Below are 25,004 nucleotides of genomic sequence, written 5' to 3'. Positions count from 1 at the left end.
TTGCACCGTGTTTTTTTTTTTTCATTTTGAAAAATCCAACAACAGCTGAGGCCAAATTGTCTTAGTGACAGCACTAGCCACGTAAGTAATGCTTTTCTTTATTACTTATCCGATGTTTGGGCAGCGAGCATTGTCTTTAGGGACTCGCCGCGAAGAGCTGCAGCAGACGACGAACGGGAAGCGCCATACACGCCATGGCGTTGCGCAGAAGGGTGGCGCTGGGCAGTTCTCGCCATAACAAATTTCACGGTGCGCTCCTTGCATGATGACCATTTATTTGGGATTGCGAAATCATATTTGAAAGTGCAAAATTAGCTTGCTGTATTTAACCTAAGGGCGAGGGATTGTAATATATTGAATCAGCCGCGCACAACGATAGCGGGCTTTAAGGCATGAATTTTTCTTATTGTCAAATACCGGAACTATTTAATCTATGTATACGTCCAGAGGTTCTCAAATTTCATTGTATATATATATATATATATATATATATATATATATATATATATATTGTAAAGGCGTTTATTGCACGCAAGCGTGAGGCTGACCGTCCGATCAGTTCAAGGAACCGCGAGCGCGAGCGGCGTACTCCGAGCGATGCCCCGGAGAGCCTGCCCCACTAGACAGCGCTGGTAAGGATGCCCCACTGCATCGTCCCTCTTCTTCACTAGAATTACCCCGGGGACGAAAAAGGGAGCCGTCCGGCGACCTAACAGTGCGTCACTATTAGGGGATCATAATACGGCTTGAGGCGCTCAACGTTGACAATGTCGCGTCCGCGACGGCGCATGTCCGAAGATGGTTCAGCGGGCTCAATCACATAGTTGACGGGTGATGCACGCTCGACGATGCGGTAGGGACCTTCATACTTGGGCATTAACTTGGAAGACAGACCAGGTGCAGCGGAAGGAACTGAGAGCCACACAAGCGCTCCAGGAAGAAAGGTGGGCGCAGAGGTGGTGTCACCGCGAGTGTTCTTCTGGCGCTCTTGGTCATTGGAGGTGAAGGCGCGGTCGAGGTCGCGGCACTCTTCGGCATGTCTCACCGTATCAGAAATGGGCGCACATTCACATGCGTCGGCCCGGTATGGTAGCATTGTGTCGATGGTGTGCGATGGGTGCCGGCCGTACAATAAGAAATATGGCGAAAAAGCAGTAGTGCTCTGCGTAGCGGTATTGTACGCGTAGGTGACGAAGGGCAGAATGGCGTCCCTGTTCGTGTGGTTGGAGGAGACGTACATTGAGAGCATGTCGCCGAGCGTACGGTTGAATCGTTCCGTGAGTCCATTGGTTTGAGGATGGTACGCCATTGTTGTGCGATGAACAACGTGGCACTCTTTGAGAACAGCTTCAACTACTTCCGAGAGGAAGACACGTCCACAGTCACTGAGCAGCTCCTGGGGTGGTCCATGACGTAGGATGAACCGACGAAGCCGGAAGGAGGCAACGTCGCGCGCAGTAGCTGCCGGAAGCGCCGCAGTTTCAGCGTATCGCGCAAGGTGGTCAACTGCCACAATAGCCCAGCGGTTTCCAGCCGATGTCATGGGAAGGGGCCCTACAAATCTATACCGACGCGCCCGAAGGGCCGGGTGGGGCAAGGTAAAGGTTGCAGCCCAGCTGGCGAGAGGCGGGTAGAAGATTTCCGGCGCTGGCAATCGGGACAAGAGCGTACGAACTTTTGAACGTAGCTGTACATCCCTCGCCAGTAGTACCGCTGTTGAAGGCGCTGCTAAGTCTTGAAAACGCCAGAGTGGGCTCACTGGGGATCGGCGTGGAAAGCTGTGCAAATATCGGAACGCAGGCTGCGAGGCACTACTAACAACCACCGGCGCCCGTCGGAGCTGTAATTGCGCCGGTAAAGCAGGTCGTCGCGACTGGCGAAATGGTGAGCTTGATGACGCAACGCGCGGGTTGTTGACCTGGTCGAGCGACGCAATCCAGGGGTCCTTGCGCTGCTCAGAAGCGATGATGTGAAAGCCGATGGAAGACACAGTCAACCGAGATATATTGTTGTCAGCCAAGGGAGAGCGCGAGAGGGCATCGGCGTCCGAGTGGTGTCGTCCGCTGCGGTAGAGTGTAGGCGGATGTGGTAGTCTTGCAGGCGACGTGCCCAACGAGCAAGACGGCCGGACGGATCTTTCAATGACGCCAGCCAACATAGTGCGTGGTGGTCCGTGATGAAATCAAATGGGCGGCCATACAAATATGGCCGGAACTTAGTAAGAGCCCAGATGATCGCGAGATATTCTTTTTCTGTCACGGTGTAATTATTCTCGGCTTTCGTAAGCGTTCGGCTGGCATAAGCGACGGCATACTCAGGGAACTCTTCCTTGCGTTGCGCGAGGACAGCGCCAAGGCCAACACCGCTGGCATCTGTGTGTACCTCTGTGGGGGCCGTCGGATCGTAGTGGCGCAAAATTGGGGGGAAGTAAGCAAACGACGACGACTCGTGAACGCCTCGTCACACTCTGATGACCACGAGGTGAGGAGCCCGTTGCCCCCTAGGAGCTTCGTGAGGGGCGATACGATGGCGGCGAAATTCCGAATGAAGCGTCTGAAGTACGAGCATAGACCGATGAAACTGCGCAATTCTTTGATGGACGTTGGTTTGGGGAATTCGGCAACGGCGCGAAGTTTGTCGGGGTCGGGGAGAATTCCGTCCTTGTAAACGACATTGCTAAGAATCGTGAGTTGCCGTGCAGCAAATCGGCACTTCTTATATTTAATTGTAGGCCGGCGTTCTTTAAACACGTCAAAACACGCCGGAGGCGTTCGAGGTGCGTGGGGAAGTCGCGCGCGAAAACTACGATGTCGTCAAGATAGCACAAACATGTGTGCCATTTTAAGCCTCGCAGAACTGTGTCCATCATGCGCTCGAATGTCGCGGGCGCATTACAGAGTCCAAAAGGCATGACGTTAAACTCGTACAAGCCGTCGGGCGTGATAAAGGCTGTTTTCGGCCGATCGGCTTCTTCCATAGGTACTTGCCAATACCCGGAGCGCAAATCCAGAGATGAAAAAAACTCGGCTCCTTGCAGGCAGTCAATTGCGTCGTCTATGCGCGGCAGGGGATAGAGGTCCTTGCGAGCGATCTTGTTGAGCCGGCGATAATCGACGCAAAACCTTACGGAGCCGTCCTTCTTTGTAACAAGGACGACAGGAGAAGCCCATGGACTTTTCGAGGGTCGAATTACTTCGCGCTGAAGCATGTCGTCGACTTGCTCGTTAATCACACGACGTTCGCTGGCAGAAACGCGATACGGGCGTTGTCGCAATGGTGGGTGAGAGCCAGTGTCGATGTGGTGCGTTACAGTGGAAGTCCGGCCCAGGGAAGCTTGCCCCACGTCGAAAGACGAACGAAATTCTTCCAAGAGGGACAGCAGCTGGGAATGCTGGGCCGCTGTAAGGGTTCCGGCGATGGAGGAACCAAATGCATCTCTGGGCAATGCGTCAGATGTAGATACAGCACTGAGCGTATGGTAGGTGGTGCAATTCGGGTAGTCGGGCACGTCGATAACTTGCACGTCGTCGATGGCTTTCACGCTACCAACACATTCTCCTCGGAGCAGCATGACAGGGTATGGGCACGGGTTGCAAACGAAAATTGCGCTAGTGCCCTTGGTGATGTCCACGGTCGCAAAAGGTAGCAACAGGCCCTTCCTTGCGAGGAAACGGCCAGACGGGGAAAGTAATGCAATGGCGTCCGAGAGGCCACTGCAGTGCATGGACACGATCATTGAGGCGTTGGGAGCAACCTGAGTGTCGGCTTTGACGATCAGTTTCCTGGAAAGCGACGGAGCATCAGTGGGCGTCAAATCGAGCAGCGGCAATAGTTCTATTTCAGCCCGTGCGCAATCGATAACGGCATTGTGGCGCGTAAGAAAATCCCAGCCGAGGATGACATCGTGAGAGCAGGAGGAAAGGACGAAGAATTCTATGGCGTAGACAACGTCCTGAATTTCTACACGAACAGTGCAAGACGCCAAGGGTCGAATATGCTGAGCACTGGCTGTGCGAAGGGATAGTCCGGACAGGGCCGTCGTGACTTTCCGAAGTAAGCGGCAAAGTGTAGCGTCCGTAACACATACGGCTGCTCCTGTGTCCACGAGTGCAGACGCGCGGACACCGTCGACAAACACGTCCATCACATTGGATGGGCTGCAATGAGGACTTGTGTACTTCGACGTTGTCGCAGCCCTTGCCTCTTGGACTGCGACTGCTAGTTTTCGTCATCCCGAGGGGCGGCACGAGGCCGCATCGGCGATAACGAGCGCCGGCGAGGAGATGAGGATCGGCGAGTGTTCGGCGGCGGGCGGTATGTTGGTGACCCATTGAAATGTGGGTCGTAAGAATGACGGGGCGAACGGTTTGGCATGGATGATGCGACGCTGGGCGGCTGCACACATTTACAGAAACGGGCCACGTGACCGGCGTAGCCGCAGGCAAAGCATATAGGCCGGTTGTCAGATGTACGCCGCCGGTTCGCTGTGGCTGGTCCTGACCACGTCGGAGCACGCCCGGTATGGAGCGGCTGGTGATAGGACTGTACAGCGGGCTGCACTGGTGGCGGCGGAGCGGAGGCACGATAGTCGAAGCGGGCTGTGGCACATGCGGCGGCTGAGCGAAGGGTACCAAGGAGAGTTCCCCCCGAACACACACACACACACACACACGCACGCACGCACGCACGCACGCACGCACGCACGCACGCACGCACGCACGCATGCACACACACACACACACACACACACACACACACACACACACACACACACACACACACACACACACACACACACACACACACACACACACACACACACACACACACACACACATGCAGGGTGTCCCAACTATGATGCACGACGGTTTAAAAATATGCAACTGCCACGTATAGCTGGACAGAACCAAGGTAATGCTGTTTGCCGTCGCTTAGAGATACTGAGATTATTTTTTGCATTCCGCCTAATTACATAATTAGTATTTATTAATTATACATACTTCTCGAATATTATAATTAGATTTAAGTGTCAATGAGAAAACTGTACAGCAACATGAAAAACTCTAGATACAGCTTTTTGTTGCTCAATACGTGCTGCATAAAAGTGTTTTTCCGAGCGTGAAAGAAGCCCGCGAATACACGCAGAACTGCCGCGTGACTGTCCGCTCCAGGCACTTTGCATGTATTCACGGGCTTCTTTCACGCTCGGAAAGCCACTTTTATGTAGCACGTATTGAGCAAGAGATACCTGTTAAGTTTGCAGGACAAGTAAACTTAATTTGCAAACTTTTGATTGCGTTAGTGTTTGCGAATCACTATATTTGCCTTGGTTCGTTTGTTCAGACAGTCCGGCTGCTCTGGTTATTAATTAAACTGTGTTCTGTGCAAAATGTGCAGCTTTGCTTTCAGTTTTTATAGCGCTTTTCTTTCTTCAGAGGGAGGGGGGCTGAGGGGGGAGAAGGAAGGGAGGGGTCTCGTGCTGTTATTAGCCGTAGCGTGCTGTTCTTAAAGTTCAGAGTATATTTTCTTGAACTCAGCAAGTTTCTTCTCCAGCTCCGCCGACTCTGCCTGCTTTTTCAAGTTTCAGGTACAGCAAAAATCTGAAACAATTCATAACGGGACAATCAGTAGCGAGAGCACGCGGATATTGTTTCGCGGAAAGCATTTTCTTACTCCTCAATGTTACGTACATAGCAAACTTATAACAATGAAAACTTGGCGAGCCGATACAAGTGCATTCTCGTTGAGAACATTCAGTGCGGGACCAGGCGTCAAAACAATCAGCCTATTTTTTAAATTAACATTTCTTAGAGCTGAACGCTCGCATCACAGGTGTTCTACATATGTGCCACTGTCTCTGAAATGCTCAGCCTGTACCCACTGCAGTGAACCGAAGGCGAGGGGTCACCTTCTCTCTGAAGTGGCGCGTGGCTTTTTCACTATAGTGCGCGCGCGCTTTTTGTTCGAAGCTGCTTTCATGAAGCTGAATCTGCTAGAGAACTTGATAGTGTTACAAAATTATGCAGATACAACGCACATCTTCAAATCTACAGTATGTGAAGCTATTAGTCAAATGCCATAATTTTGAAGCTAGATTTTGATTTGGGCAAGTGGATTCATAGTTAACTGGGGAAAACGCAACGCTCGTTCAGTGTTCAGTGCTCAAGGCAGCGCCTAAAGACGGGTATACCCGTCCTTATGCGCTGCCTTCAACCGTAAATTGGAGCATTTCATTCCGGCGTCTTTGGTTCAAACCGCCATTACTCGCGAGGCGCGTGGGCGAAGCTTTCGCGCGCCGGCACGCGTACGTGTAGTTTGGCCTTGAGGCGCCCGTTCCTACGGCAAGCGCCCCTTGTAACCGAGCGAAAGAGCACAGCGAATGATAAAAGACGCCGATAGCGAAGAAAGCGCGAGGAAAGGAGGAGTGTGTGGGGAAAGTGTGAGAAGAAAAGCGTAGCAAGGTAGATAAGTAGCGAAGCTTCCATAGAAGCCCATACGTTCAAAACATGGTGGTTCATCGGCGGTTCATGGGGCTTAACGCCATCTGTGTGAGGAGGGAACACTTCCGGCGGAAGGAAAAAATAATGTAACGTCGATCCGTTAAAACAGAAGTGACGTCATTTTGTTCTCAAAGGCGCGAAATTTGTTTTCGGAGGCGTGCCATTACAGCTGTATATTCAAATGCCCCGCCATACGACTTGATGGGCGTTCCGAGCTTTCAGCGCGGAAAGCGATGCAGGAAAAGGTCAGCCGTACGGGTGCCGAAATCGCACCCCTGCACAGAACATACTTTTTTTGGAGGCCGACGAACCCTTTGGGCGTAGGGTGCTCGTTCTTTCGTCAGACGCCAAGCCCGTCGGCCAGCGCTGTCGCACGAAAACAACTAAATTAAACAATTATGTGGCGGTCGCAATTTAACTGCTTTTGACCGAACAGGTTAAGAAACAATGAAGCTACCCGCGTTACCAAATTTAGACAAACGTCGGCAAGCAAACCAACACAACATGTGAGTGGGGCGTATTGTAACAGGTGAACTTTACGAGCGCGCCTTTCTGCGCATTTCAAGAGCTGCATTGCATTACAAGTGATAGCGGCGTGAACGCCCACCGCTATCGATGGGCGCTCTTACGGTTGGCGCTGAAAAAAGGTATTTATTGATAATGATCAAGTAAAACAGAATTGTCTCTTCTTTTCTCGCCATGCGTATATAAATTGATTAGGAACTTTATTTTCGTTGAATGAATCTAACTGTCGAGGGTGGCGATGTGCGCTTGTTGGTCTGTCATCATGGAATGGTATTTTGAAGTGCGAAAAAACAAGGACACGATAAGAAAAGAAACGAAGACAAGCACTTGTCTTCGTCTTCGTTTCTTCGTCTTCGTGTATCTTTGCGCTTCCAAATACCAATCCATGAATCTAACTGTGTTTCTCTTTATTTTTAAAACGCTTTTTTCTTTCCTAATGTTTGTTCCCTCCAAACATAGTCGCGCTTCAATCGCTGCTCTCATAACCACCCTTGCTGATGTCGGTGACAATTCGTTCTGGAGCGCTTTTCGCCCGAAGCTTCGCGACCTATGTTGATCGACCTTGAGCGTCGTACCACGGAAGACGGGCTCTGCGGCAATGATGGCTACGAGATGGCGCCAGAGTAGCGCGCGCCGTCTGTTCAGATGACGCCACCGATACCATATATGGAAACAAAGCGCTGCATGGGTGGAGGTCTGTCTGCGGCGGCTGCTGTGAATCGCGCTCATGCGTCAAGGCCGTTTCACATGCTGCGACTGGAGCGAAAAAAATCGTTGCGATCGCACGCGTCGCAGTGCGTCACCCACGCGCTGCCTTTCGCGATCTCCCGATTCGCGAGGCAGTCGCACCACACTTCGCTGCGTTTGCAACGTGTCGCACGAGACAGATTGTCCTCGCCAGCCAATATACCGCGAAAGGAAAACACGTATAGAGCTGCGCTCAAATTTCGCATTAGGGAGTATCCTAATCGTCGGTGATTTTTTTTCTTTTTTACATTAAGTCCAAGTATAAGCACTGCTGCGCATTACTGCTATTGATTCTGATTTCGAGTGAATCCGGCTTACTCTCATTTCGGTTAATGAGTGAATTATATATATTTATTACCTTTGCATGCAAGTGGCGATGTTCCCATCCCTAATAGAAGTTGTAAATTATTAAAAGAGTTTTTTTTCTTGAGTCGTTAGCATTACCTACTGTAAATAGAAGCAATACTATGATGCATTTCATTCACGTGCATTTCACACGCCATTGATAAAAGACTCTGCCGAAGGGGTCACTGAAGCCTGCTGGTTTTTTAAAGGTCAAGAAAGCACGCAAAGAAATTTGAAGCGAAGTGAACATACGGCAACCTATTCATTCTCTAGGCATAGGCTATCCTCACCATTACAAATAATTGTTAGTTGGCTACCTCTTTCTCAAAAAATATAATAAAACTTTGTCATGTATATCTATTTAGATGTATTGTGTCTTTGCATATGGTGTCCACAGTGGAAAGAAAAAAAATGTTGAAGTGTGAAAATACGGATGACGTAACCGCCGCTGGTGCTTCTAATGCGCTTGTCCTCCTATTTTGAGAATTTGCAGAAATGAAGCGAAAGTCGAAATTTAAGGTTCAAGTAATGTTTAATTTCAGGCCTCTAGGAAAAGAAAACATGATCCAACCGTTTCTAGAATGATTCCTGGTACATGAAATCCATGCCCCAGGCATATACTGAGAAGGGAACGCTCGAAAAAAAAAACACGTCTCCACGCTAACTGCAGGCACCACATGAAGGAGTAGGCAAAGAGACTGCCTGGCATCATCCCTTTCAAAGGGTCGCACCACCCTAGCGGGGGCGCGCGCATCGAAGCACCTTAGTTTGGCGCCCACTCGCAGAACCTGCAAAATTTTGTCCCCACCTGTAGGTTTCTTTTCGTTTTTGTATATGTTGTTACGCGAACGAAGGATTAAGTACTGGAGACCATTTACAAAGTATATTTACAAAGGATAGCTGCAGCGCTGGCTAGTTCAGCCGACAGCTCGAGAGCAAGGAATTATTTAATTATGTGGTTTTACGTGCCCAAACCACGATCTGATTATGAGGCACGTCGTAGTGGCGGACTCCGGAAATTTCGACCACCTGGGGTTCTTTAACGTGCACCTAAATCTAAGTACACGGGTGTTTTCGCATTTCGCCCCCATCTAAATGCGGCCGCCGTGGCCGGGATTCGATCCCGCGACCTGGTGATCAGCAGCCCAACACCATCGAGAGCAAGGAGCAGTTCGTCTTCTTCGTCGGGGCGCCCGCGCGCATCGTCCAGAAGAAACACGCAATATGCATGTATCATTACACCCGCTGGCAGAAGCACCGTCCCGGTGCGTCTAAATATCAGTGGGAACAAGAGGGTAATACGGTTTTAGGCGTGCGAGATGCACAACGTCAGTGGAATCCGGGGCAGATGAGGCACTGGTGCTGACTGGGGCGATTTCATATGTAACTGGAGTCACAGCACGCAGCACTCAATATGGGCCTGTGTACCGAGACAGTAGTTTTTTCTGACAGGCCAACCTGACGAGTCGGTGACCACAGGAGTACCAGAGATCCAGGCGAAAAGTGAATGTCTCTGTGATGTCGATCGTACAAACGCCGTTGGTTCTCTTGGGAGGTCAGGAGGCGAGCGTGGGCAATTTCGCGAGCTTGGACTGCCCTGGTGATGGCGTCAAGTGCGTATTCGCTGGTCTCGGCTGCGGCGGAAGGAAGGGATGTGTCCAGTGGCAATGTGGGTTCTCAGCCAAACAACAGACAGAACGGGGAACAGCCGGCAGTGTCGTGACGCGAAGAGTTATATGCAAATGTGACATACGATAGGACAAGGTCCCAATCAGTATGGTCAGACGAGACATACTTTGCAAGCATGTCTGTCAGGGTTTGATTGAGACGCTCCGTGAGACCATTAGTCTGTGGATGGTAAGACGTAGTCAGCTTGTGCCTGGTTGAGCAGGACTGCAGGATGTCGGCGATGACTTTAGAAAGGAATGTCCGACCACGGTCAGTGAGCAGTTGGTGTAGAGCTCCATGCCGCAGACTCACGTCGCGTAAAAGAAAATCGGCGACATACATCTGTGGCGCAGCTTGTGGGAAGCGCTCTGGTGATGGCGTAGCGCGTGGCGTAATCTGTCGCCACAGCGACCCACTTGTTGCCAGGCGTTGATAGAGGGAAAGGGCCAAGTAAGTCCAAGCCAACGTGAAAGAACGGCTCCGAAGGAATGTTGAGCGGTTGAAGGCACCCGGCAGGGATCGTCGATGGTGTTTTTCGGCGCTGGCATTTATCACACGCCACAACGTATTTCCGGACGGAGCGGGCGGGGCCTGGCCAAAAGAAGCGTCGGCGAATCCGGTGGTAGGTGCGGGATACGCTGAGGTGACCTGCCAATGGTAAGTCGTGAAGTTCTTGGAAAAAAGCTGACCGGAGGTGCTTAGGAATGACAAGGAGTAGGGCAGGAATATACATATTGAACGAGAAGAAAGGGAAAGGTTCGCGTAAAAAAAGAAAGCAAACGACAACAAGAAAAGGAGGGTCCACGTGGCGCCCACCTACACAAAGCCACGGCCGCTCAATGGAAACAAGGTTTCCATTGAGCGGCCTTGACTAAGTACTGCGCGACTGCACCACACAGAAAGCCGAAGGCAGCTGTGTTTTGCCAACCGGGGTCCCTGCATGTGCGCCGGTGACGTCATGCTGTGACGTCGCCGGTGCGGTGTGAGGCACCCCTGGAGGGGTCTATTGATGACGCAAGCAAACTACTGCATGTGGAGGCGCCAGGTGTAATGATGACGTTCCGATCATGGTGTGGTACAAACATATTGTCTTCTAAGCGTCTGCCTGGCGAACCCATTCTGTAGTTCCCCCAATACATCGCTTTTCTCCACCCACTTCGACAGTTCTAATTGTATGGCTTGCATTGCCATTCTATATATCACCGACGTTACTGTAACTGGTCTGTACGTGCTCGTCTTATCCTTATCTCCTTTGCCTTTGTAGATGAGATTCATCTTGCTTTCACGCCATCCAACTGGGATTTTCTTTGTTCTAATCACTTGCTCTATGGCATTAGTCAGCAGTACCTTGCTTTTTGGACCTAGGTTTTGGTTGGCTATATTGGTATTTCATCGGGTCCTGCTGCCGTGTTGTTAGGGACATTTTCTGCTGCCTTTTTCCAATAAAAGCTTTCTATGCTAAATTTTGATCTCTCGGGCCTCTCTGCTGTTTCTGGATCTGTTGTCTGAACTACGCTTTTCCGCGTGCCGAAGTTATCCCTAATAACGTCTGTGATGTTCCGCATCGCATCATCTCCTTCGTAGATGTTACCGTCTTCATCCCTTATAGCCGTTTGCGAGTTTTTAGTTGGAGCTCCGAGTGCTTTTATATGATTCCAGAATCTTTTTGGGGCGCCTTTGTCTCTTATCGATGACGTGCCCTGGGTAGCCAATCGGATAGCTGGCCCAGTGACGTGTTATGGTCAAATCGCGTCACTTGGTCACAAAAGTGAGCCGATGGGCGTGCTGCGATCGGTAGCGATGTGTATCTTTAAAACGTTATAATAAATTACACGCTTTACGTGGAGCGCTTAGATGCGTCATTTAATGATCAGAATTACCTACTCTAACGACTCAGTACGTTTGCACAAAATCGTTTCAGGGTACCTTTAAAGGCGAAGCTTAAGCATCCTCCAAGTGTTTTCCTGCAAAACAACCACCTGCTTTTATGTATGCACTATAACAAGTTTCTACTAATATTCAACAGCAACCATTCACTTTAGATAAAGGAAACTGGTCAATTGGGTGGAGCAACAGAAAAAATATAAAGCTTTATAAATCGTGCACGTATTTACTGAGACAAACACAATTTTTACATGCGACGAGCCAGCACATGTAATGTGGCCTGTTGCAATAGGGTCATATGGAAAAACAGCTCTTGTCAGCTTTGCGCAGAGGCGGTGTCGTACCCAATGAAGTGACAACTGAGGGGCGACTATTGCTAGTTGAAAACTTTTCCCAATACCCCGCCGGGACGACGTGAAATACCGTCGGCCATGGCAATTTTTGGCAGGCCCTACGGGGCTTCCTTGACAAATCCAAAATCAGACTGCTCGCTTTCTTAGCTTGCATGTTATGCCCAGTGTTTTTAGCGTATACTCTAATTCAATACCTACGCAACCTCAGAAGTTACACTAGATGCATACAACCCTGCGGAAGGCATAATCACATACCAGAAAGAAACAAACTCCTCTGCGAGTTGTCTAAGCATGCGCAAGCATTGTGCCACTTCTCATCTCCACGCAGGTCGATGTCAATGCGGAGGGCCGCAAGTTGAATGGAGATCTTGGTCTTTGCAAACCGCGTGACGTCACTGCGAGTGCACCTCCGAAGTTGGCGCTGGTTGGCAAAAAAAAAAAAAAAACGTTCATGCGACCTGTTCTAACATGTTCATAATTATGTCCCCCAGTATTTCTAAATCAATTTGCACTTGAATCAGACGAAGAGGGTACTTTTATTGCGATAGCAATTATATGGACACTCAAAAGCAGATTTCTGCCGTCGGCGTCGCCGTCGCCGTCGCCGTGAGGTTTCGTATGACGTCAATGGAGATGAAATCGTCGCCGCGCGCCGCCGAACGCTGTATGTGCGAGTGAAAGGGCGCGAGGGACGAACGCTTTCACGGGGAGTGAACGCACGGCGGAGAACAAACGCGCGTTCTGCGCTGTGCTCCCTTAAGGGCTGCAGAAGTAGGCGTCTCTTTCCTCCTCTACAATCACCATATATGTAGAGTAAACGTACCTTCTTCCGACGCGCGAAAGGCTGTGGGGGAGGGGCAGGGAAGGGAGGCGACGTTTAGCTGCGGCACCAAGTGCCTATTTATATCAGAGGTTCCGGCAACAGTCACCAACGCCGCACGCATTTTGAGCGAACGCGGGCAAAACGCCGGTGGCGTCGACAACAGTTCTGCGTGTTGCCGGTGCTGCTGCATGTCCAAGTTTATACAGCTGATAAAGCTGCTATCATTACTCCGTATAGCTCTCTTCAAATTTGCTATCGCAATTGATGCTTCGCCTTTCAGGTGAAACTGCGACAACTTTTTTGGAGGAATTAAAGTGGACCGCCACTTCGAATTTCACACGCATGTTGCAGGTGCTATGATGACTTTCCGATTATTGTAAGCCATCATCCCTCGTCAGCGCCTTATCTATCCGTGTCGAAGCATTATGAACCGTACTCCGCCGGAGGCTGCGCTGCGTATGGCGCGGCCACGCTGGCCCTATCTTCAAGAGAGAGAGAGAGGAGGAGGAGGAACAAACTTTTATTTAAACCAGCACTTTAGCTGGCTGGGCCTAGGCCTCCCACGTGGGGACATCGAGGTCTTGCCTCTTCGCCGCCTCGCAGGCTTGCTGGGTAGCCCAGAGTTGGTCGTCGAGTTGGGAGCTGCGCAGGGCGGCGTGCCATCTCGACGAGAGGGTCACGGTATTATTTGTCGGATATTGGTTTTTACATTCCCATAGCATGTGGGGAAGCGATGCTGCCTCAGTCTTACAGATCTTGCAAATGTTACTAGGGTAGGTGTCCGGGTAGATCCTGTGGTAACGTGTTAGTGAGGGGTACGTGTTTGTCTGTAACAGGCGAAGGGTGGTTGCCTGTGCTCTGTTTAGCCTGTGATGAGGGATGGGGAAGGTTCTTCTGTTGAGATAGAATGATTTCGTGAGGTCGTTGTAGCTGGTGAGGCGATCGCGTTCCGCGGGTGCACCTGCGCTGTCTCCGGCACGGTTGACAAGGCCTCGTGCTACGGAGTGAGCGACCTCGTTGAGGTTGGTGAGGTGCGGATGTACGTCGCCAGCGTGCGCTGGGAACCAGACGAGAGTGATTTGCTTCTCAAGTGAGTGAGGGGCTTGGTTTAGGATGCGTAGCGCTTGTTTTGAAATACGACCTTTGATGTAATTGCTGATTGCCGTGCGGGAATCGCTCACGATGGTATGGCATTCCGGATCAAGGGTGGCCAGGGCGATGGCCACTTCCTCGGCCGTCTCGGCGTTTTGGGTTACGATGCTGGCGGCATGTTTGAGCGAGCCGCTTACTGTGGTAGCCGCGGCGAAGAGGTGCCCGTCTTGATATTCAGCTGCGTCGACGAAGGTGACGCCCGTGGTGTCGCCATAGGCTTTAATGAGGGAGGCAGCCCTTGGCTTCCAACGTTCTTTATTGTAGTCCGGATGCATGTTTTTGGGAATAGGGTCGGCATGTAGCCAAGTCTGTACGTCGCGTGGAATTGGGTATTTGTCTCCATGTTGACGGTGGTAGGTGATGCCGAGTTTAGTTAGAATGTGCCGGCCCGTTTCTGTGAGGGTGAGACGCTCCAAATGAGACCGACGCTGTGCTTCGATTAATTCGTCTAGGGTGTTATGGAGTCCTAATTGGAGTAGAAATTCAGTGCTGGTGTTGTTTGGCAGTCCTAAGGCTAGCTTGTAGACGCCGCGTATAATGATGTCCAATTTAGTCTTTTCTGCTTTGTACCAATTATGGAAGGCGGCGACGTATGTGATGTGACAGATGACGAACGACTGAACAAGGCGAATGACGCTTTCTTCCTTCATGCCCTGTCGCTGGTTGGTCACCCGTTTCAGCAGCCGCGATGTATTGGCCGTCTGTCGGAGGATCTTGGATATAGCCGTTGAATTTGCGCCGTTGGCTTCGATGGTCATGCCGAGAACCCGGATAGTGGAGACCACGGGTATGGTTCCACCATCCCTCATGTGGAGTTGGATTTCCTCGTAGCGGCGTTTATGCGTAGATCGTAGTGGTGGGCGTCCACGGAGCGTGGGGCGGTATAAGAGGAGCTCTGACTTGTCGGGGGAACATCGGAGTCCCGTGCCTTCGAGATAATTTTCGACGGCATCGATGGCGTCTTGCAGAGCGGTTTCAATTTGTCCATCGCTGCCCGTAGTGGTCCAGATGGTAATGTCGTCGGCATAGATGGTGTGTTCTATGCCGTCGAGCTTCTGTAGTTCCTGTGCTAATCCGAGCATGACCAAATTGAACAGCATTGGGGAAATGACAGAGCCTTGTGGGGTTCCCGCGCATCCGAGAGTGAATTTCTCCGATTGAATATCTCCAACCGAGAGGAACGCCCTTCGGTTGGATAGAAAGTCTCGTACGTAGTTGTAGGTGCGCTCGCCGAGGTTTAGTAGGGAGATGCGTTCGAGGATAGTAGAGTGCGCGACACTATCGAAGGCGCGCTCGATATCGAGGCCCAAGATCGCCTTCGTGTGTCGGGATTTGTCGTCGAGGATTTGATGCTTGAGTTGGAGCATGGCGTCCTGGGCTGAGAGATGAGCTCTAAAGCCGATGATTGAGTACGGGTATGCGGACGTATCTTCGAGGTGAGAGTTTATGCGGGTAAGGAGTGCATGCTCCATAACCTTGCCGACGCACGAGGTTAACGAGATGGGGCGGAGATTGGCAAGGCTAGATGGCTTGCCAGGTTTTGGAATCAAAATTACCTTGGCCGTTTTCCATGATGAGGGAATGGACCCTTGCCGCCAGCAGTCGTTTATGTACTCGGTGAGCTGTTCCACCGAGGGGTCGTCTAGGTTTCTCAGAGCTTTGTTGGTGACGCCGTCCGGACCTGGGGCTGAACGGCTGTTCAATTTGCGCAGAGCAGCGTGTACCTCGGCCACGCTGAAGTCCTCATCGAGGGCTGAGTTCGAGGACCCCGTGTACGGGCCGTGAGGCTTTGCTGGCCCGGAGGGGATGTACTTTTGGCATAAGGTATTTGTGACGTGGTCCTGGCCGTGCGTCTTGGTTTCTGTGAATAGGGAGAGAAAATAATTTAATGAAAGGCAGGGAGGTTAACCAGGACTGAGCCCGGTTGGCTACCCTACACTGGGGGAAGGGAACAGGGGAGAGAGAGATTAAGAGAAGAATAGAAAGTCAGCTGTTGATATCGCCGTCGTAGCAACAGATCTCTGTTCTATCACTGATGATCAATCAGTCCGGATCGCGGATAGTTCAAAGCGATCTACAAAGGAAGCAGTGGGCGCCGAGTGCTGATAACTTCGTGTGCGCTGTGCTCTGGCAGCTTAATTCGAGTTGAAGCGAGATGCAATGCGAAGGTCAATTCTTTCGCTGCTTCGGCCCCTATCTTGAAAGCAATCGTCTGACGTGACAGACGGATTTCCTCGTTGGGTAGGCCTAAAAATTCTGCCCCAACAGCACTTCCGTTTGAAACATTGCCCGCACGTAACACTTGTTAACCAGATAATTGGTCATACCCCCCTCCCCCCCTACCGGTGGCGTAGCCAGACACTTTGTTCAGGGGGAGCGGGGGGGGGGGGGGGGGGCTCAGGTTGCAGCGCGGCCTCCTCCTTATAGAATTTGTCGAGGGATCAAATACATGAATAATAACTGCATTGCCATTGCCAATGCCATTGTATATTAGATGCTGCAAACGAATTATTGAACTCTACGCACTGTGAAGTAAAATATGTATTTTTTTATAAAACAATGCATTCGTATGTCCCAAAAATTGTCGCAGAAATAACTGATATCAATGCTGCCGTGTTTTTTTTTTGTACATTTAGTAAGTAAAGAAAATATCACACCAACTTTAGAACTATATCAGTTCGAGACCAGCAAAGTAGTGCATGCAGCTGTTATGAAAAACGTAAAGGCTGAATAAGTTAAGGACAAATATTTTGATGAGTCTTTGTCATTCAAGATCCTTGTTTACATTTTTGCACATAAGCAACGACCAGGAAGAAAACCTCAATAACGCTGTCCCTCGTTGCGATAGATTGGGCAGGAGCAGCTGTTACCGGTCGTGTATGGTAATTACACTCAGATTATACTCGCAACAGTGAGTACAAATAAAAAGTAGGAGTTCTGCAAAATATACATTAGAAATGTGAAGATAGAATAGAATACAGAAATGCGAAGATACAACTCGCTAAAGGGCAAAAAAGAGTCACTGAAAATAAAGTTCACTGCTTGTATACACAAAACCTCGCAACAAGATATTCAAATATACGTCTAAGTCTGCAATAAATCTACGTATTTAAGCAAACGTCACTGTATATATTGCGTCAAACAAGACAAATAAACATGTTGCACCATCAGAGATAGTAAACTTTGAGCACAGAGAGACAGATGATCTGCAAGAACAAAACTATGATCGCAGAAATCGTGATATGTACTCAGGCCATGCGGCGGTAGCGACAGCGCCATGTGGGTAGAATAATAGAGGAATAATGCAGAAATCTGTACGAAAATGTGTAATTTAACTACCTGCACAGCGGCAACAATTTTTCTGCACCCAAAATTAAAGGAGGGTATTTGTTCGTTTCAAAAAAAAAATGCCGCAGTTTCGCCCGAAAGGCGAAGCATCAATTACGATAGCAAATTAGTAGAGAGCTATTCGGAGTAAAAATAGTAGTTTTATTGGCTGCATAAACTTGGACACACTTGGACTAACTGAATTAACACGCGTGGTGTCAGTGCGCACAAGCAAACAAGAATAGATCACACCGAATGACCGCAGACAATGACTGTGAAAACGCTGGCTAGCAAGCGCAGCCGCCGCAGCGGGCGAATTGTTCGCGCGGTCAATCGCTTCAACGGCAATTGAGCAGCGAATGCACAGCACATACGAAGGTCAGAGAGACGGTGCGGGCGACCGCCAGCGCCGGGCAAAGTGCAGAGGAGAAGTTGTTGGCAGAGGAGAAGCTGCCCCCCCCCTCCCTCCCGCACTGCCTTCCCGCTTTCTTATTTTCGCGTGGGAGATTGAGTGGCCAGTTCCCCTTGCGTCCGGTTGCAAGATAAGCATTTGGTGAAGCAGCACAGCGTCGCCCCGCCTGCCTCCCTCCCTCCCTCCCATACCCCCACGGCCTTTCGCGTGACGGTCGCGTTTGCTTTCCGCCGCGCGTTCGCTCTCCGTGATAGCGCGCGTCCCCCGCGCGCTTTCACTCGCGCATACGGCGCGCGGCGACGGTTTTATCGCCGTTGGAATCTATACGGAACCTCACGGCGACGACGACGGCAGAAATACGGTTGAAGTGTCCATATAATTGCTAAACCAGTTTCGAGATAATACTTTTCAAAGTGTCCGACGAAATCAATCAAATCAAATCAATTTACTGTCCACTTTGCATACTGGACGGTCATTTTGGACTAAAAGCTACATATTGTTACGATGGGGTGCGTTTATTTAAAGATGAATCGATGAAACAGGGCAAAGGGTTGCCTCGCCGACACCGAGCCGCTCCAAAGACAAGCGCACTTCGTTCTCCTCTTCTGTCCTTCCGTAGCTTTTGCGTAACAATATGTAGCTTGACGTGACCCAAAAGACTAGGCAAAGCAATAGTATAGCAACAGTGTGCGCACATGCATGATAATTCACATATATTTCCAGTTATCGCTGGAATTCCTTATAGACGAAATAGCTATGAACGGAAAGACAAATAATATTTTTGTGACGGTGAGTTAACAGAATTGGAAAAAGTTCTGACAGATAGCATTTCAAACAACATTACAATAGCAATAGTAGCTATACAAAACAACGCAAGGCCAGCTATACAACATAGCATGAGACGGAATTTTACAAGATTAACATTTGCTAAGAAAACAAAACAGGATGTACATTATATACTCAGAACCATAGACAAAGACAGAATAATAATCACATCAGATACATTACAAGCGACCAAAGTATGAGCTGAGTTCTTCCTTACTGAAATTATCGATATTTTTGTATTTGTTCAAAGTGAATGGTAGGTTATGTATTAACGATTGATGCTTTTAGAGTGTTCTGAAGTATGGATTGACCATATCTCAGGATTTCTTGTGTTCGCATAAATGCGACGACGCTTTAAGGAGGCTAATTGATTTATGTAATTCCAAGCTTATTCTGACGTGGATGGCCTAATGCGGGGTCAGAACGCCTCATTGAATATTTAACATAATTACGCTAATTACATTTTTAATTAATTATTTTACAGCACATCTTGTAATCTACGATTTATAGCCGCTAAGTTCGCAAGGCGTATCCACTTGGAACGAATTCTCAGGACTAAACCAGCTTCGAGATATTAATTTTCAAAGTGTCCGACGAAATGCATGGGCGTTCCAGTTAACTTTTTGAGGAAAACGCTGTTTTATGGATTGAAGCACAAAAGTAACTGGCCTTAGCGCTAAAATAATGCAATAGTATCGACACTGGTAGTAGTGCAATCGCAAAAGCGGTAACATGGAAATAGTTTGAGGAGTGGTTTTTTGTATAATTTATTTTTCCTTACGCGGAAACAATGTTCGTTTTTGCGGAAAACAAAAAAAAAATATAGCGTAGCTTGCACTGGCGGCGCAATGCTAAAGAGACAGCGGAGCTGATGGGCACCTAGCTAGTCCTGGCTTTTGTACAAGGCTAAGCACTACCAAGTCATCCCCAGCATTTCCCGGAATTTATTTAATATTGATTGATTATTGATTAGCTATTTATTGGCTATCGATTGTCTATCGCATGATATTGGCCTTGTATTTGGGATAGGTTAAACTACCAAGTTATCCGAATTTATTGATTATTGATCGATTGTCGATTAGCTATTGATTGGATATCGATTGGCTATCGTAAGGCATTGGCCACGTATTTGCGCTCGGCTAAGCACTACCAAGTCATCCCCAGCATTTTCGGGAATTTATCGATTATCCATCGATTATCGACAAGCTATTGATTGGCTATCAATTGCCTGTCGATGACTGACTAAGTTTAAGTAGTCCCCACCATTCTTAGCTAGACTTATCTAGGCTCAGCTTCGCTAGTTCACAGGTGTATGTGCCATTGCGCGTGGACCCTTTCTGCACTGCTGCCAGGATCTCAGCCCCATTGTTTATCCACAATCCAAGATATTTGTACTTATCCACTACCTCCAGTGTAACCTCCTGTATCCTATGCTCGCTGCCCTGACTATCATTAAACATCATGACTGCCGATTTTTCTTTACTAAACTTTAAACCTAAGCTATCTCCCTCTTAACCACATATGTCCAATCCCTGCAAGTCTTCCTTGCTGTCAGCCATAAGTACAATGTCATCCACATACAGCAGTCCTGCTAATGACTGTTTAATCCATTCTCCCTGCTTGAAAAGGGATAGGTTGAAGTCAAGTCCACTCCTCTCTAATTTTTTCTCTAATCCTTGTAAATACAGCATGAACAACAAAGGTGACAGAGGGCACCTCTGCCTAAGCCGCTGCTGTATCTCTATAGGCTCAGATACCTTGTTTTCCCATTTTATAAGCACCTTGTTACTTTTATAGATATCTTTTAAAAGATTACTTACTCCATCTTCCACATCAAGAGTGCCCAGTATGTCCCGCAAGTCCTTTTGGATTACACTCTCATAGGCTCCCTTGATATCCAGAAATGCGAGCCATAAGGGCCCTGTGTTCCTCTCCTGCTATTTCAATACACTGCGTCAATGATAACAAATTATCTTCTGGCCTTCTTTGTTTCCGGAACCCATTTTGTAGTTCCCCCAGCACCTCATCGCTGGGGGAACTACAAAATTTCTCTTCTAAAACTCACCTTAATACGTTTGTGATCACTACCTAGACTTCTCGAGCCATATTAATCTATGTTCATTACCTTAGCCTATCATGCATCCTATCTGATACTAGTGCATAATCTATCATCGACTGCAGGCTCCCTACCTCCCATGTTATGTGCCCTTCACACTTCTCAGTACTAAGAAGTCATGCATTTCACACATATCCATCATCATGTTGCCTGTTGAGTCTGTGTACCCGTCCTTGTCTTCTATGTGTGCGTTCATGTCTTCTAGTATAATAATCTCGCACCCTCCTCCTAGCTCATTAATGTCACTTGATATGCATTCCCGCATTTTTTTTCTCTTTGGTATTTGCTCCTGTCCACAGGTATACAAAGCCAAGGAGTGTCTGCTCTCCTGCCACTTTCCCTTTTAGCCATAAATGCTCCTTGCATTCCTGTTTGACCCTTTGCCAATTCATATTTTTTTAAATGAATGCCCCACTTCCACCGCCTTTTCTGCTGCCTCGTTTTTAGAACAAGCACCATCTGGTGAAACAGAGCTTAACCAGCCAAATACAGAGCTAATATTTCTGTAACCAAGTGTAAATCATTTTAAACATGTAAAAATTGACTACGTGTTCAAGATTACGCTGCTGCCAATAATTTGAGCCAGCAGCAAAGTAGAAAAAAATTGGTTACTGCTATATTATCTGTGTGCTTGGTTGATATTTGTGCCGCCAGGTGGCTGCACCGTGCAAGCAGTTCACGTTTGCGCCTCCGTTCATCACGTAAAACGTGGTAAAACGGACAGTGCACTTGCGCTTGCGTTTGCCTGGATACCGGACAGGCTAAACTTTATTGTGGCAATCCTTCGACGTGAAGTGACGGCCGCAAACGCGTAGATGCTGTCGCCGTTTGGATACCGTCAGTTCGATGCGCTGCAGTCACTCCGCTGGCCTGCTGCCTGCGGCGGGGCACGGTGTCGCAGCTTGACATGTCGCCGATCGCTACGTTTGCAGCCCACAACACAACAAGGGCGAACCATGGTGTTCGCGGAAAGAAAGAACAAGACCAACACTGATCACGCAGCTCTCGTCCACACGGAGCACGTTTTAACACAAGCAGACGACACTTGCTGTGGGCCGGAAGTGCTTTTAGTGTAGTGACACATGTCCTTGTGCATTCTCTTTCTGGTACTTTCTTTTTATAGAAACAAATTACCTACAATCTAACCTATTACGAACAACAGTTGTTCACCATAATGCTGGAAAAATTATCGATGACGTGCCCTGGGCAGCCAATCGGATATCTGGCCCAGTGACGTGTTATGATCAAATCGTGTTACTTGGTCACAAAACTCAGCCGATTGGCGTGCTGCGATCGGTAGCGATGTACCTTTTTAAAAATCTTATAATAAATTACACGCTTTACGTGGAGCGCTTAGATGCGTCAATTCATGATCAGAATGACCTACTCTAACGACTCAGTACGTTTGTACAAAATCGTCGAAATCGTTTCAGGGTAATGGCGAAGCTTAAGCATCCTCCAAGTGTTTTCCTGCAAAACAACCACCTGCTTTTATGTATGCACTATAACAAGTTTCTACTAATATTCAACAGCAACCATTCACTTTAGATAAAGGAAACTGGTCAATTGGGTGGAGCAACAGAAAAAATGTAAAGCTTTATAAATCGTGCACGTATTTACTGAGACAAACACAATTTTTACATGCGACGAACCAGCACATGTAATGGGGCCTGTTGCAATAGGGTCATATGGAAAAACAGTTCTTGTCAGCTTTGCGCAGAGGCGGTGTCGTACCCAATGAAGTGACAACTGAGGGGCGACTATTGCTAGTTGAAAACTTTTCCCAATACCCCGCCGGGACGACGTGAAATACCGTCGGCCATGGCAATTTTTGGCAGGCCCTACGGGGCTTCCTTGACAAATCCAAAATCAGACTGCTCGCTCTGATAGCTTGCATGATGTGGCTAGTGTGTTTTGCGTCGACCTTAATTCAATACCTACGCAACCTCAGAAGTTACACTACACTCATGCAACCCTGTGGAAAGCATGATCACATACCAGAAATAAACAAACTTCTCTGCTAGTTGCCTAAGCGTGCGCAAGTATTGTGCCACTTTTCATCTCCACGCAGGCCGATGTAAATGCGGACGGCGGCGGACTGCTGCGCAGTGTTGCCAGGTCCGACGAGGCGGCGTAGCCAAAAGCTAGAGAAGTTGTAGCCAAACAGAAAAAAAAGTGCAAAATATTTTGTAGCCAAATATAACCATTTTGTTTTGCAATTTTATTTGTGTTACACTCTCACATTCGACTACGGCAATCGTTTTTTGCACAATCCGTCGCAACAAATGTCCGTGCCGCCGTGACGGTCGGCCCTTTACATCAACAACAGCGACATCATGCTTGCACAGAACACTTTTTGGGTTGAAGTTGAAGTTGAAATTTATTTGCATCATCACAATACGCGAATGCTCGGGCAAAAAGTGAAAATCAATTCACTTGAGAAGCGCCCGAGCCCCCATATACAAGGCATACAAAAAGGGCTACAATATACACTAACAAGGCATTTTAACTGCTTATCGTTGATGGCCAACCTCTAGTGTTATACAGTGTAATATAACACGAACAGCTTGACAATAATTATAAATATATAAAAACACTAACAGCAATGGAAAAAAGCACTGACATCATGGAATGAAATGCTCTCGTATGTTACGTATGCTGCACATTTCCACATGAATGTTTTGAAAAATTAGTCTGTTTAACAGAACTGCAAGTGCATTACGTAACATTTGCCGCCCATGCTGAGTACGACAAGATGGCACGTGCCAATACTCTTTACTGCGGAATGGATGTGCAATGGTATTCGTTTTCAGCGATGATATGCTAAGAAATGCATGCTCGCCGTTATGTACAGATTTTTTGTATCTCATGCATAGAAAATACTCGTAAAGTTTGGGCACGGAAACAATTTTAAACTGACGAAACAGTTCAGCAGTGTGTGCATTGTAATCAGCACTAGCGATATGACGTAACGCCTTCTTTTGTAGCACATGCAGTTTGCCAATGTTACACGATGTGGTACTTCCCCAAATCAGGAAACAATAGTTAAGATGTGATAAGAACAGTGTGTTATAAATTAACAATTTTACGGATACGGGAAGGTATGAGCGAAATTTTGCTAGAACACCAACACACCTATTTAGGCGAGGCATAACTGAGCCAACATGAGGATCCCAGCTCATGTTTTTATTGAAAAGTATTCCTAGCGTTTTTACAGCAGCAGCTATTTCAATGTTGCAGTTTTCGAACTTTATATCTGGTTGTACAATAAGCGAACTTTGACGCGCATGGAACAACACAGCTTTTTTTTTAATTTATTAACAGGCAATTTGCAGCTCTCCATATACTAAGTTTTTCCATAGTTTCGTTAATAACCAAAATCAGGTGTTGCATGTCGCTGCTTTTAAATAGGACGCTTGTGTCATCTGCATACAAAATATAACTTGGATCGTTGCTGATAGTTGTTATATCATTAACATATAACAAAAACAATATTGGGCCCAGGTTACTTCCCTGGGCGACTCCTGTGGTTATATTCTGGCAAGTAGGCACGTGGTTTCCTATCGTCACACGCTGGCATCGATATTGTAGGTTCGTTTTTAGAAGGAGCGCTACGATTCCACGAATACCATATAATTCCAGTTTTTCCAAAAGTATTTCATGGTTGATACGATCGAACGCCTTGGAGTAGTCTACAAATACACCGATGCACAATTCTTTGATTTCAATGGACTCAAGAATTAATTATTTTTGCTTTAGGAGAGCTATTTCTGTGGACCTGTTAGGTAGGAAGCCATACGGCGATGAAGTAATCAAGTTAAATTTCACGCAAAACTTCATTAGTCGCTTATAAATTATCTTGTCCAACCCCTTGGAAAAAATGGGTAGAATCGAAATTGGCCTATAGTTAGTAATGTCATTTCTGTCGCCACTTTTAAAAATCATGCTGACTTTTGCTACTTGCTTCAGTTTTGGAAAGTGTCCTGAAGATATTGATAAGTTATATACATAAGCCAACATTGGGGCTATTATTTCAACCTATGCGGCTATTATTGGAGTTGGCCCCGGAAACTCTTAAGTTCCAGCGAGTAGCTGCAGAGGGCGAAATCAGTGCTTTCATTTTATGACAGATAGTAATAAGTTATTATTTTTAGTTGTTTACAGTAATATTAACTACGAACTCTGCTTTTTAGCTGTCGTGAACACAAAAGAATGTTCAGCGTCATCGGTCTCTCACGTTATTTCTGCGTATACGGCGTAGAAGTTCAGCTGTCCAGCGATCTGCGACGGCGACATGCTTACGGCTTCCTTTTTGATGAGCTAAAAC

The 25,004-nt window shown here is 48.0% G+C and overlaps 2 non-coding genes across 2 annotated transcripts; both read left to right on the top strand.

Annotated features, from left to right (window-relative positions):
• The first annotated feature begins 11,987 nt into the window (after window positions 1–11,987).
• Window positions 11,988–12,129, top strand: LOC119432026 (U4 spliceosomal RNA). Its single transcript, XR_005188102.1, has one exon. It is a non-coding gene; the product is annotated as a U4 spliceosomal RNA (small nuclear RNA).
• A 10,256-nt stretch (window positions 12,130–22,385) lies between these two features.
• LOC119432107 (U4 spliceosomal RNA) lies at window positions 22,386–22,527 on the top strand. Its single transcript, XR_005188152.1, has one exon. It is a non-coding gene; the product is annotated as a U4 spliceosomal RNA (small nuclear RNA).
• Window positions 22,528–25,004: the final 2,477 nt, after the last annotated feature.

The sequence above is a fragment of the Dermacentor silvarum genome, chromosome 10 (assembly GCF_013339745.2).
Source record: "Dermacentor silvarum isolate Dsil-2018 chromosome 10, BIME_Dsil_1.4, whole genome shotgun sequence".
Classification (NCBI taxonomy): domain Eukaryota; kingdom Metazoa; phylum Arthropoda; class Arachnida; order Ixodida; family Ixodidae; genus Dermacentor; species Dermacentor silvarum.
Note: the sequence above shows the minus strand (reverse complement) of the source record. Positions and strands in the feature narration are given on the sequence as shown.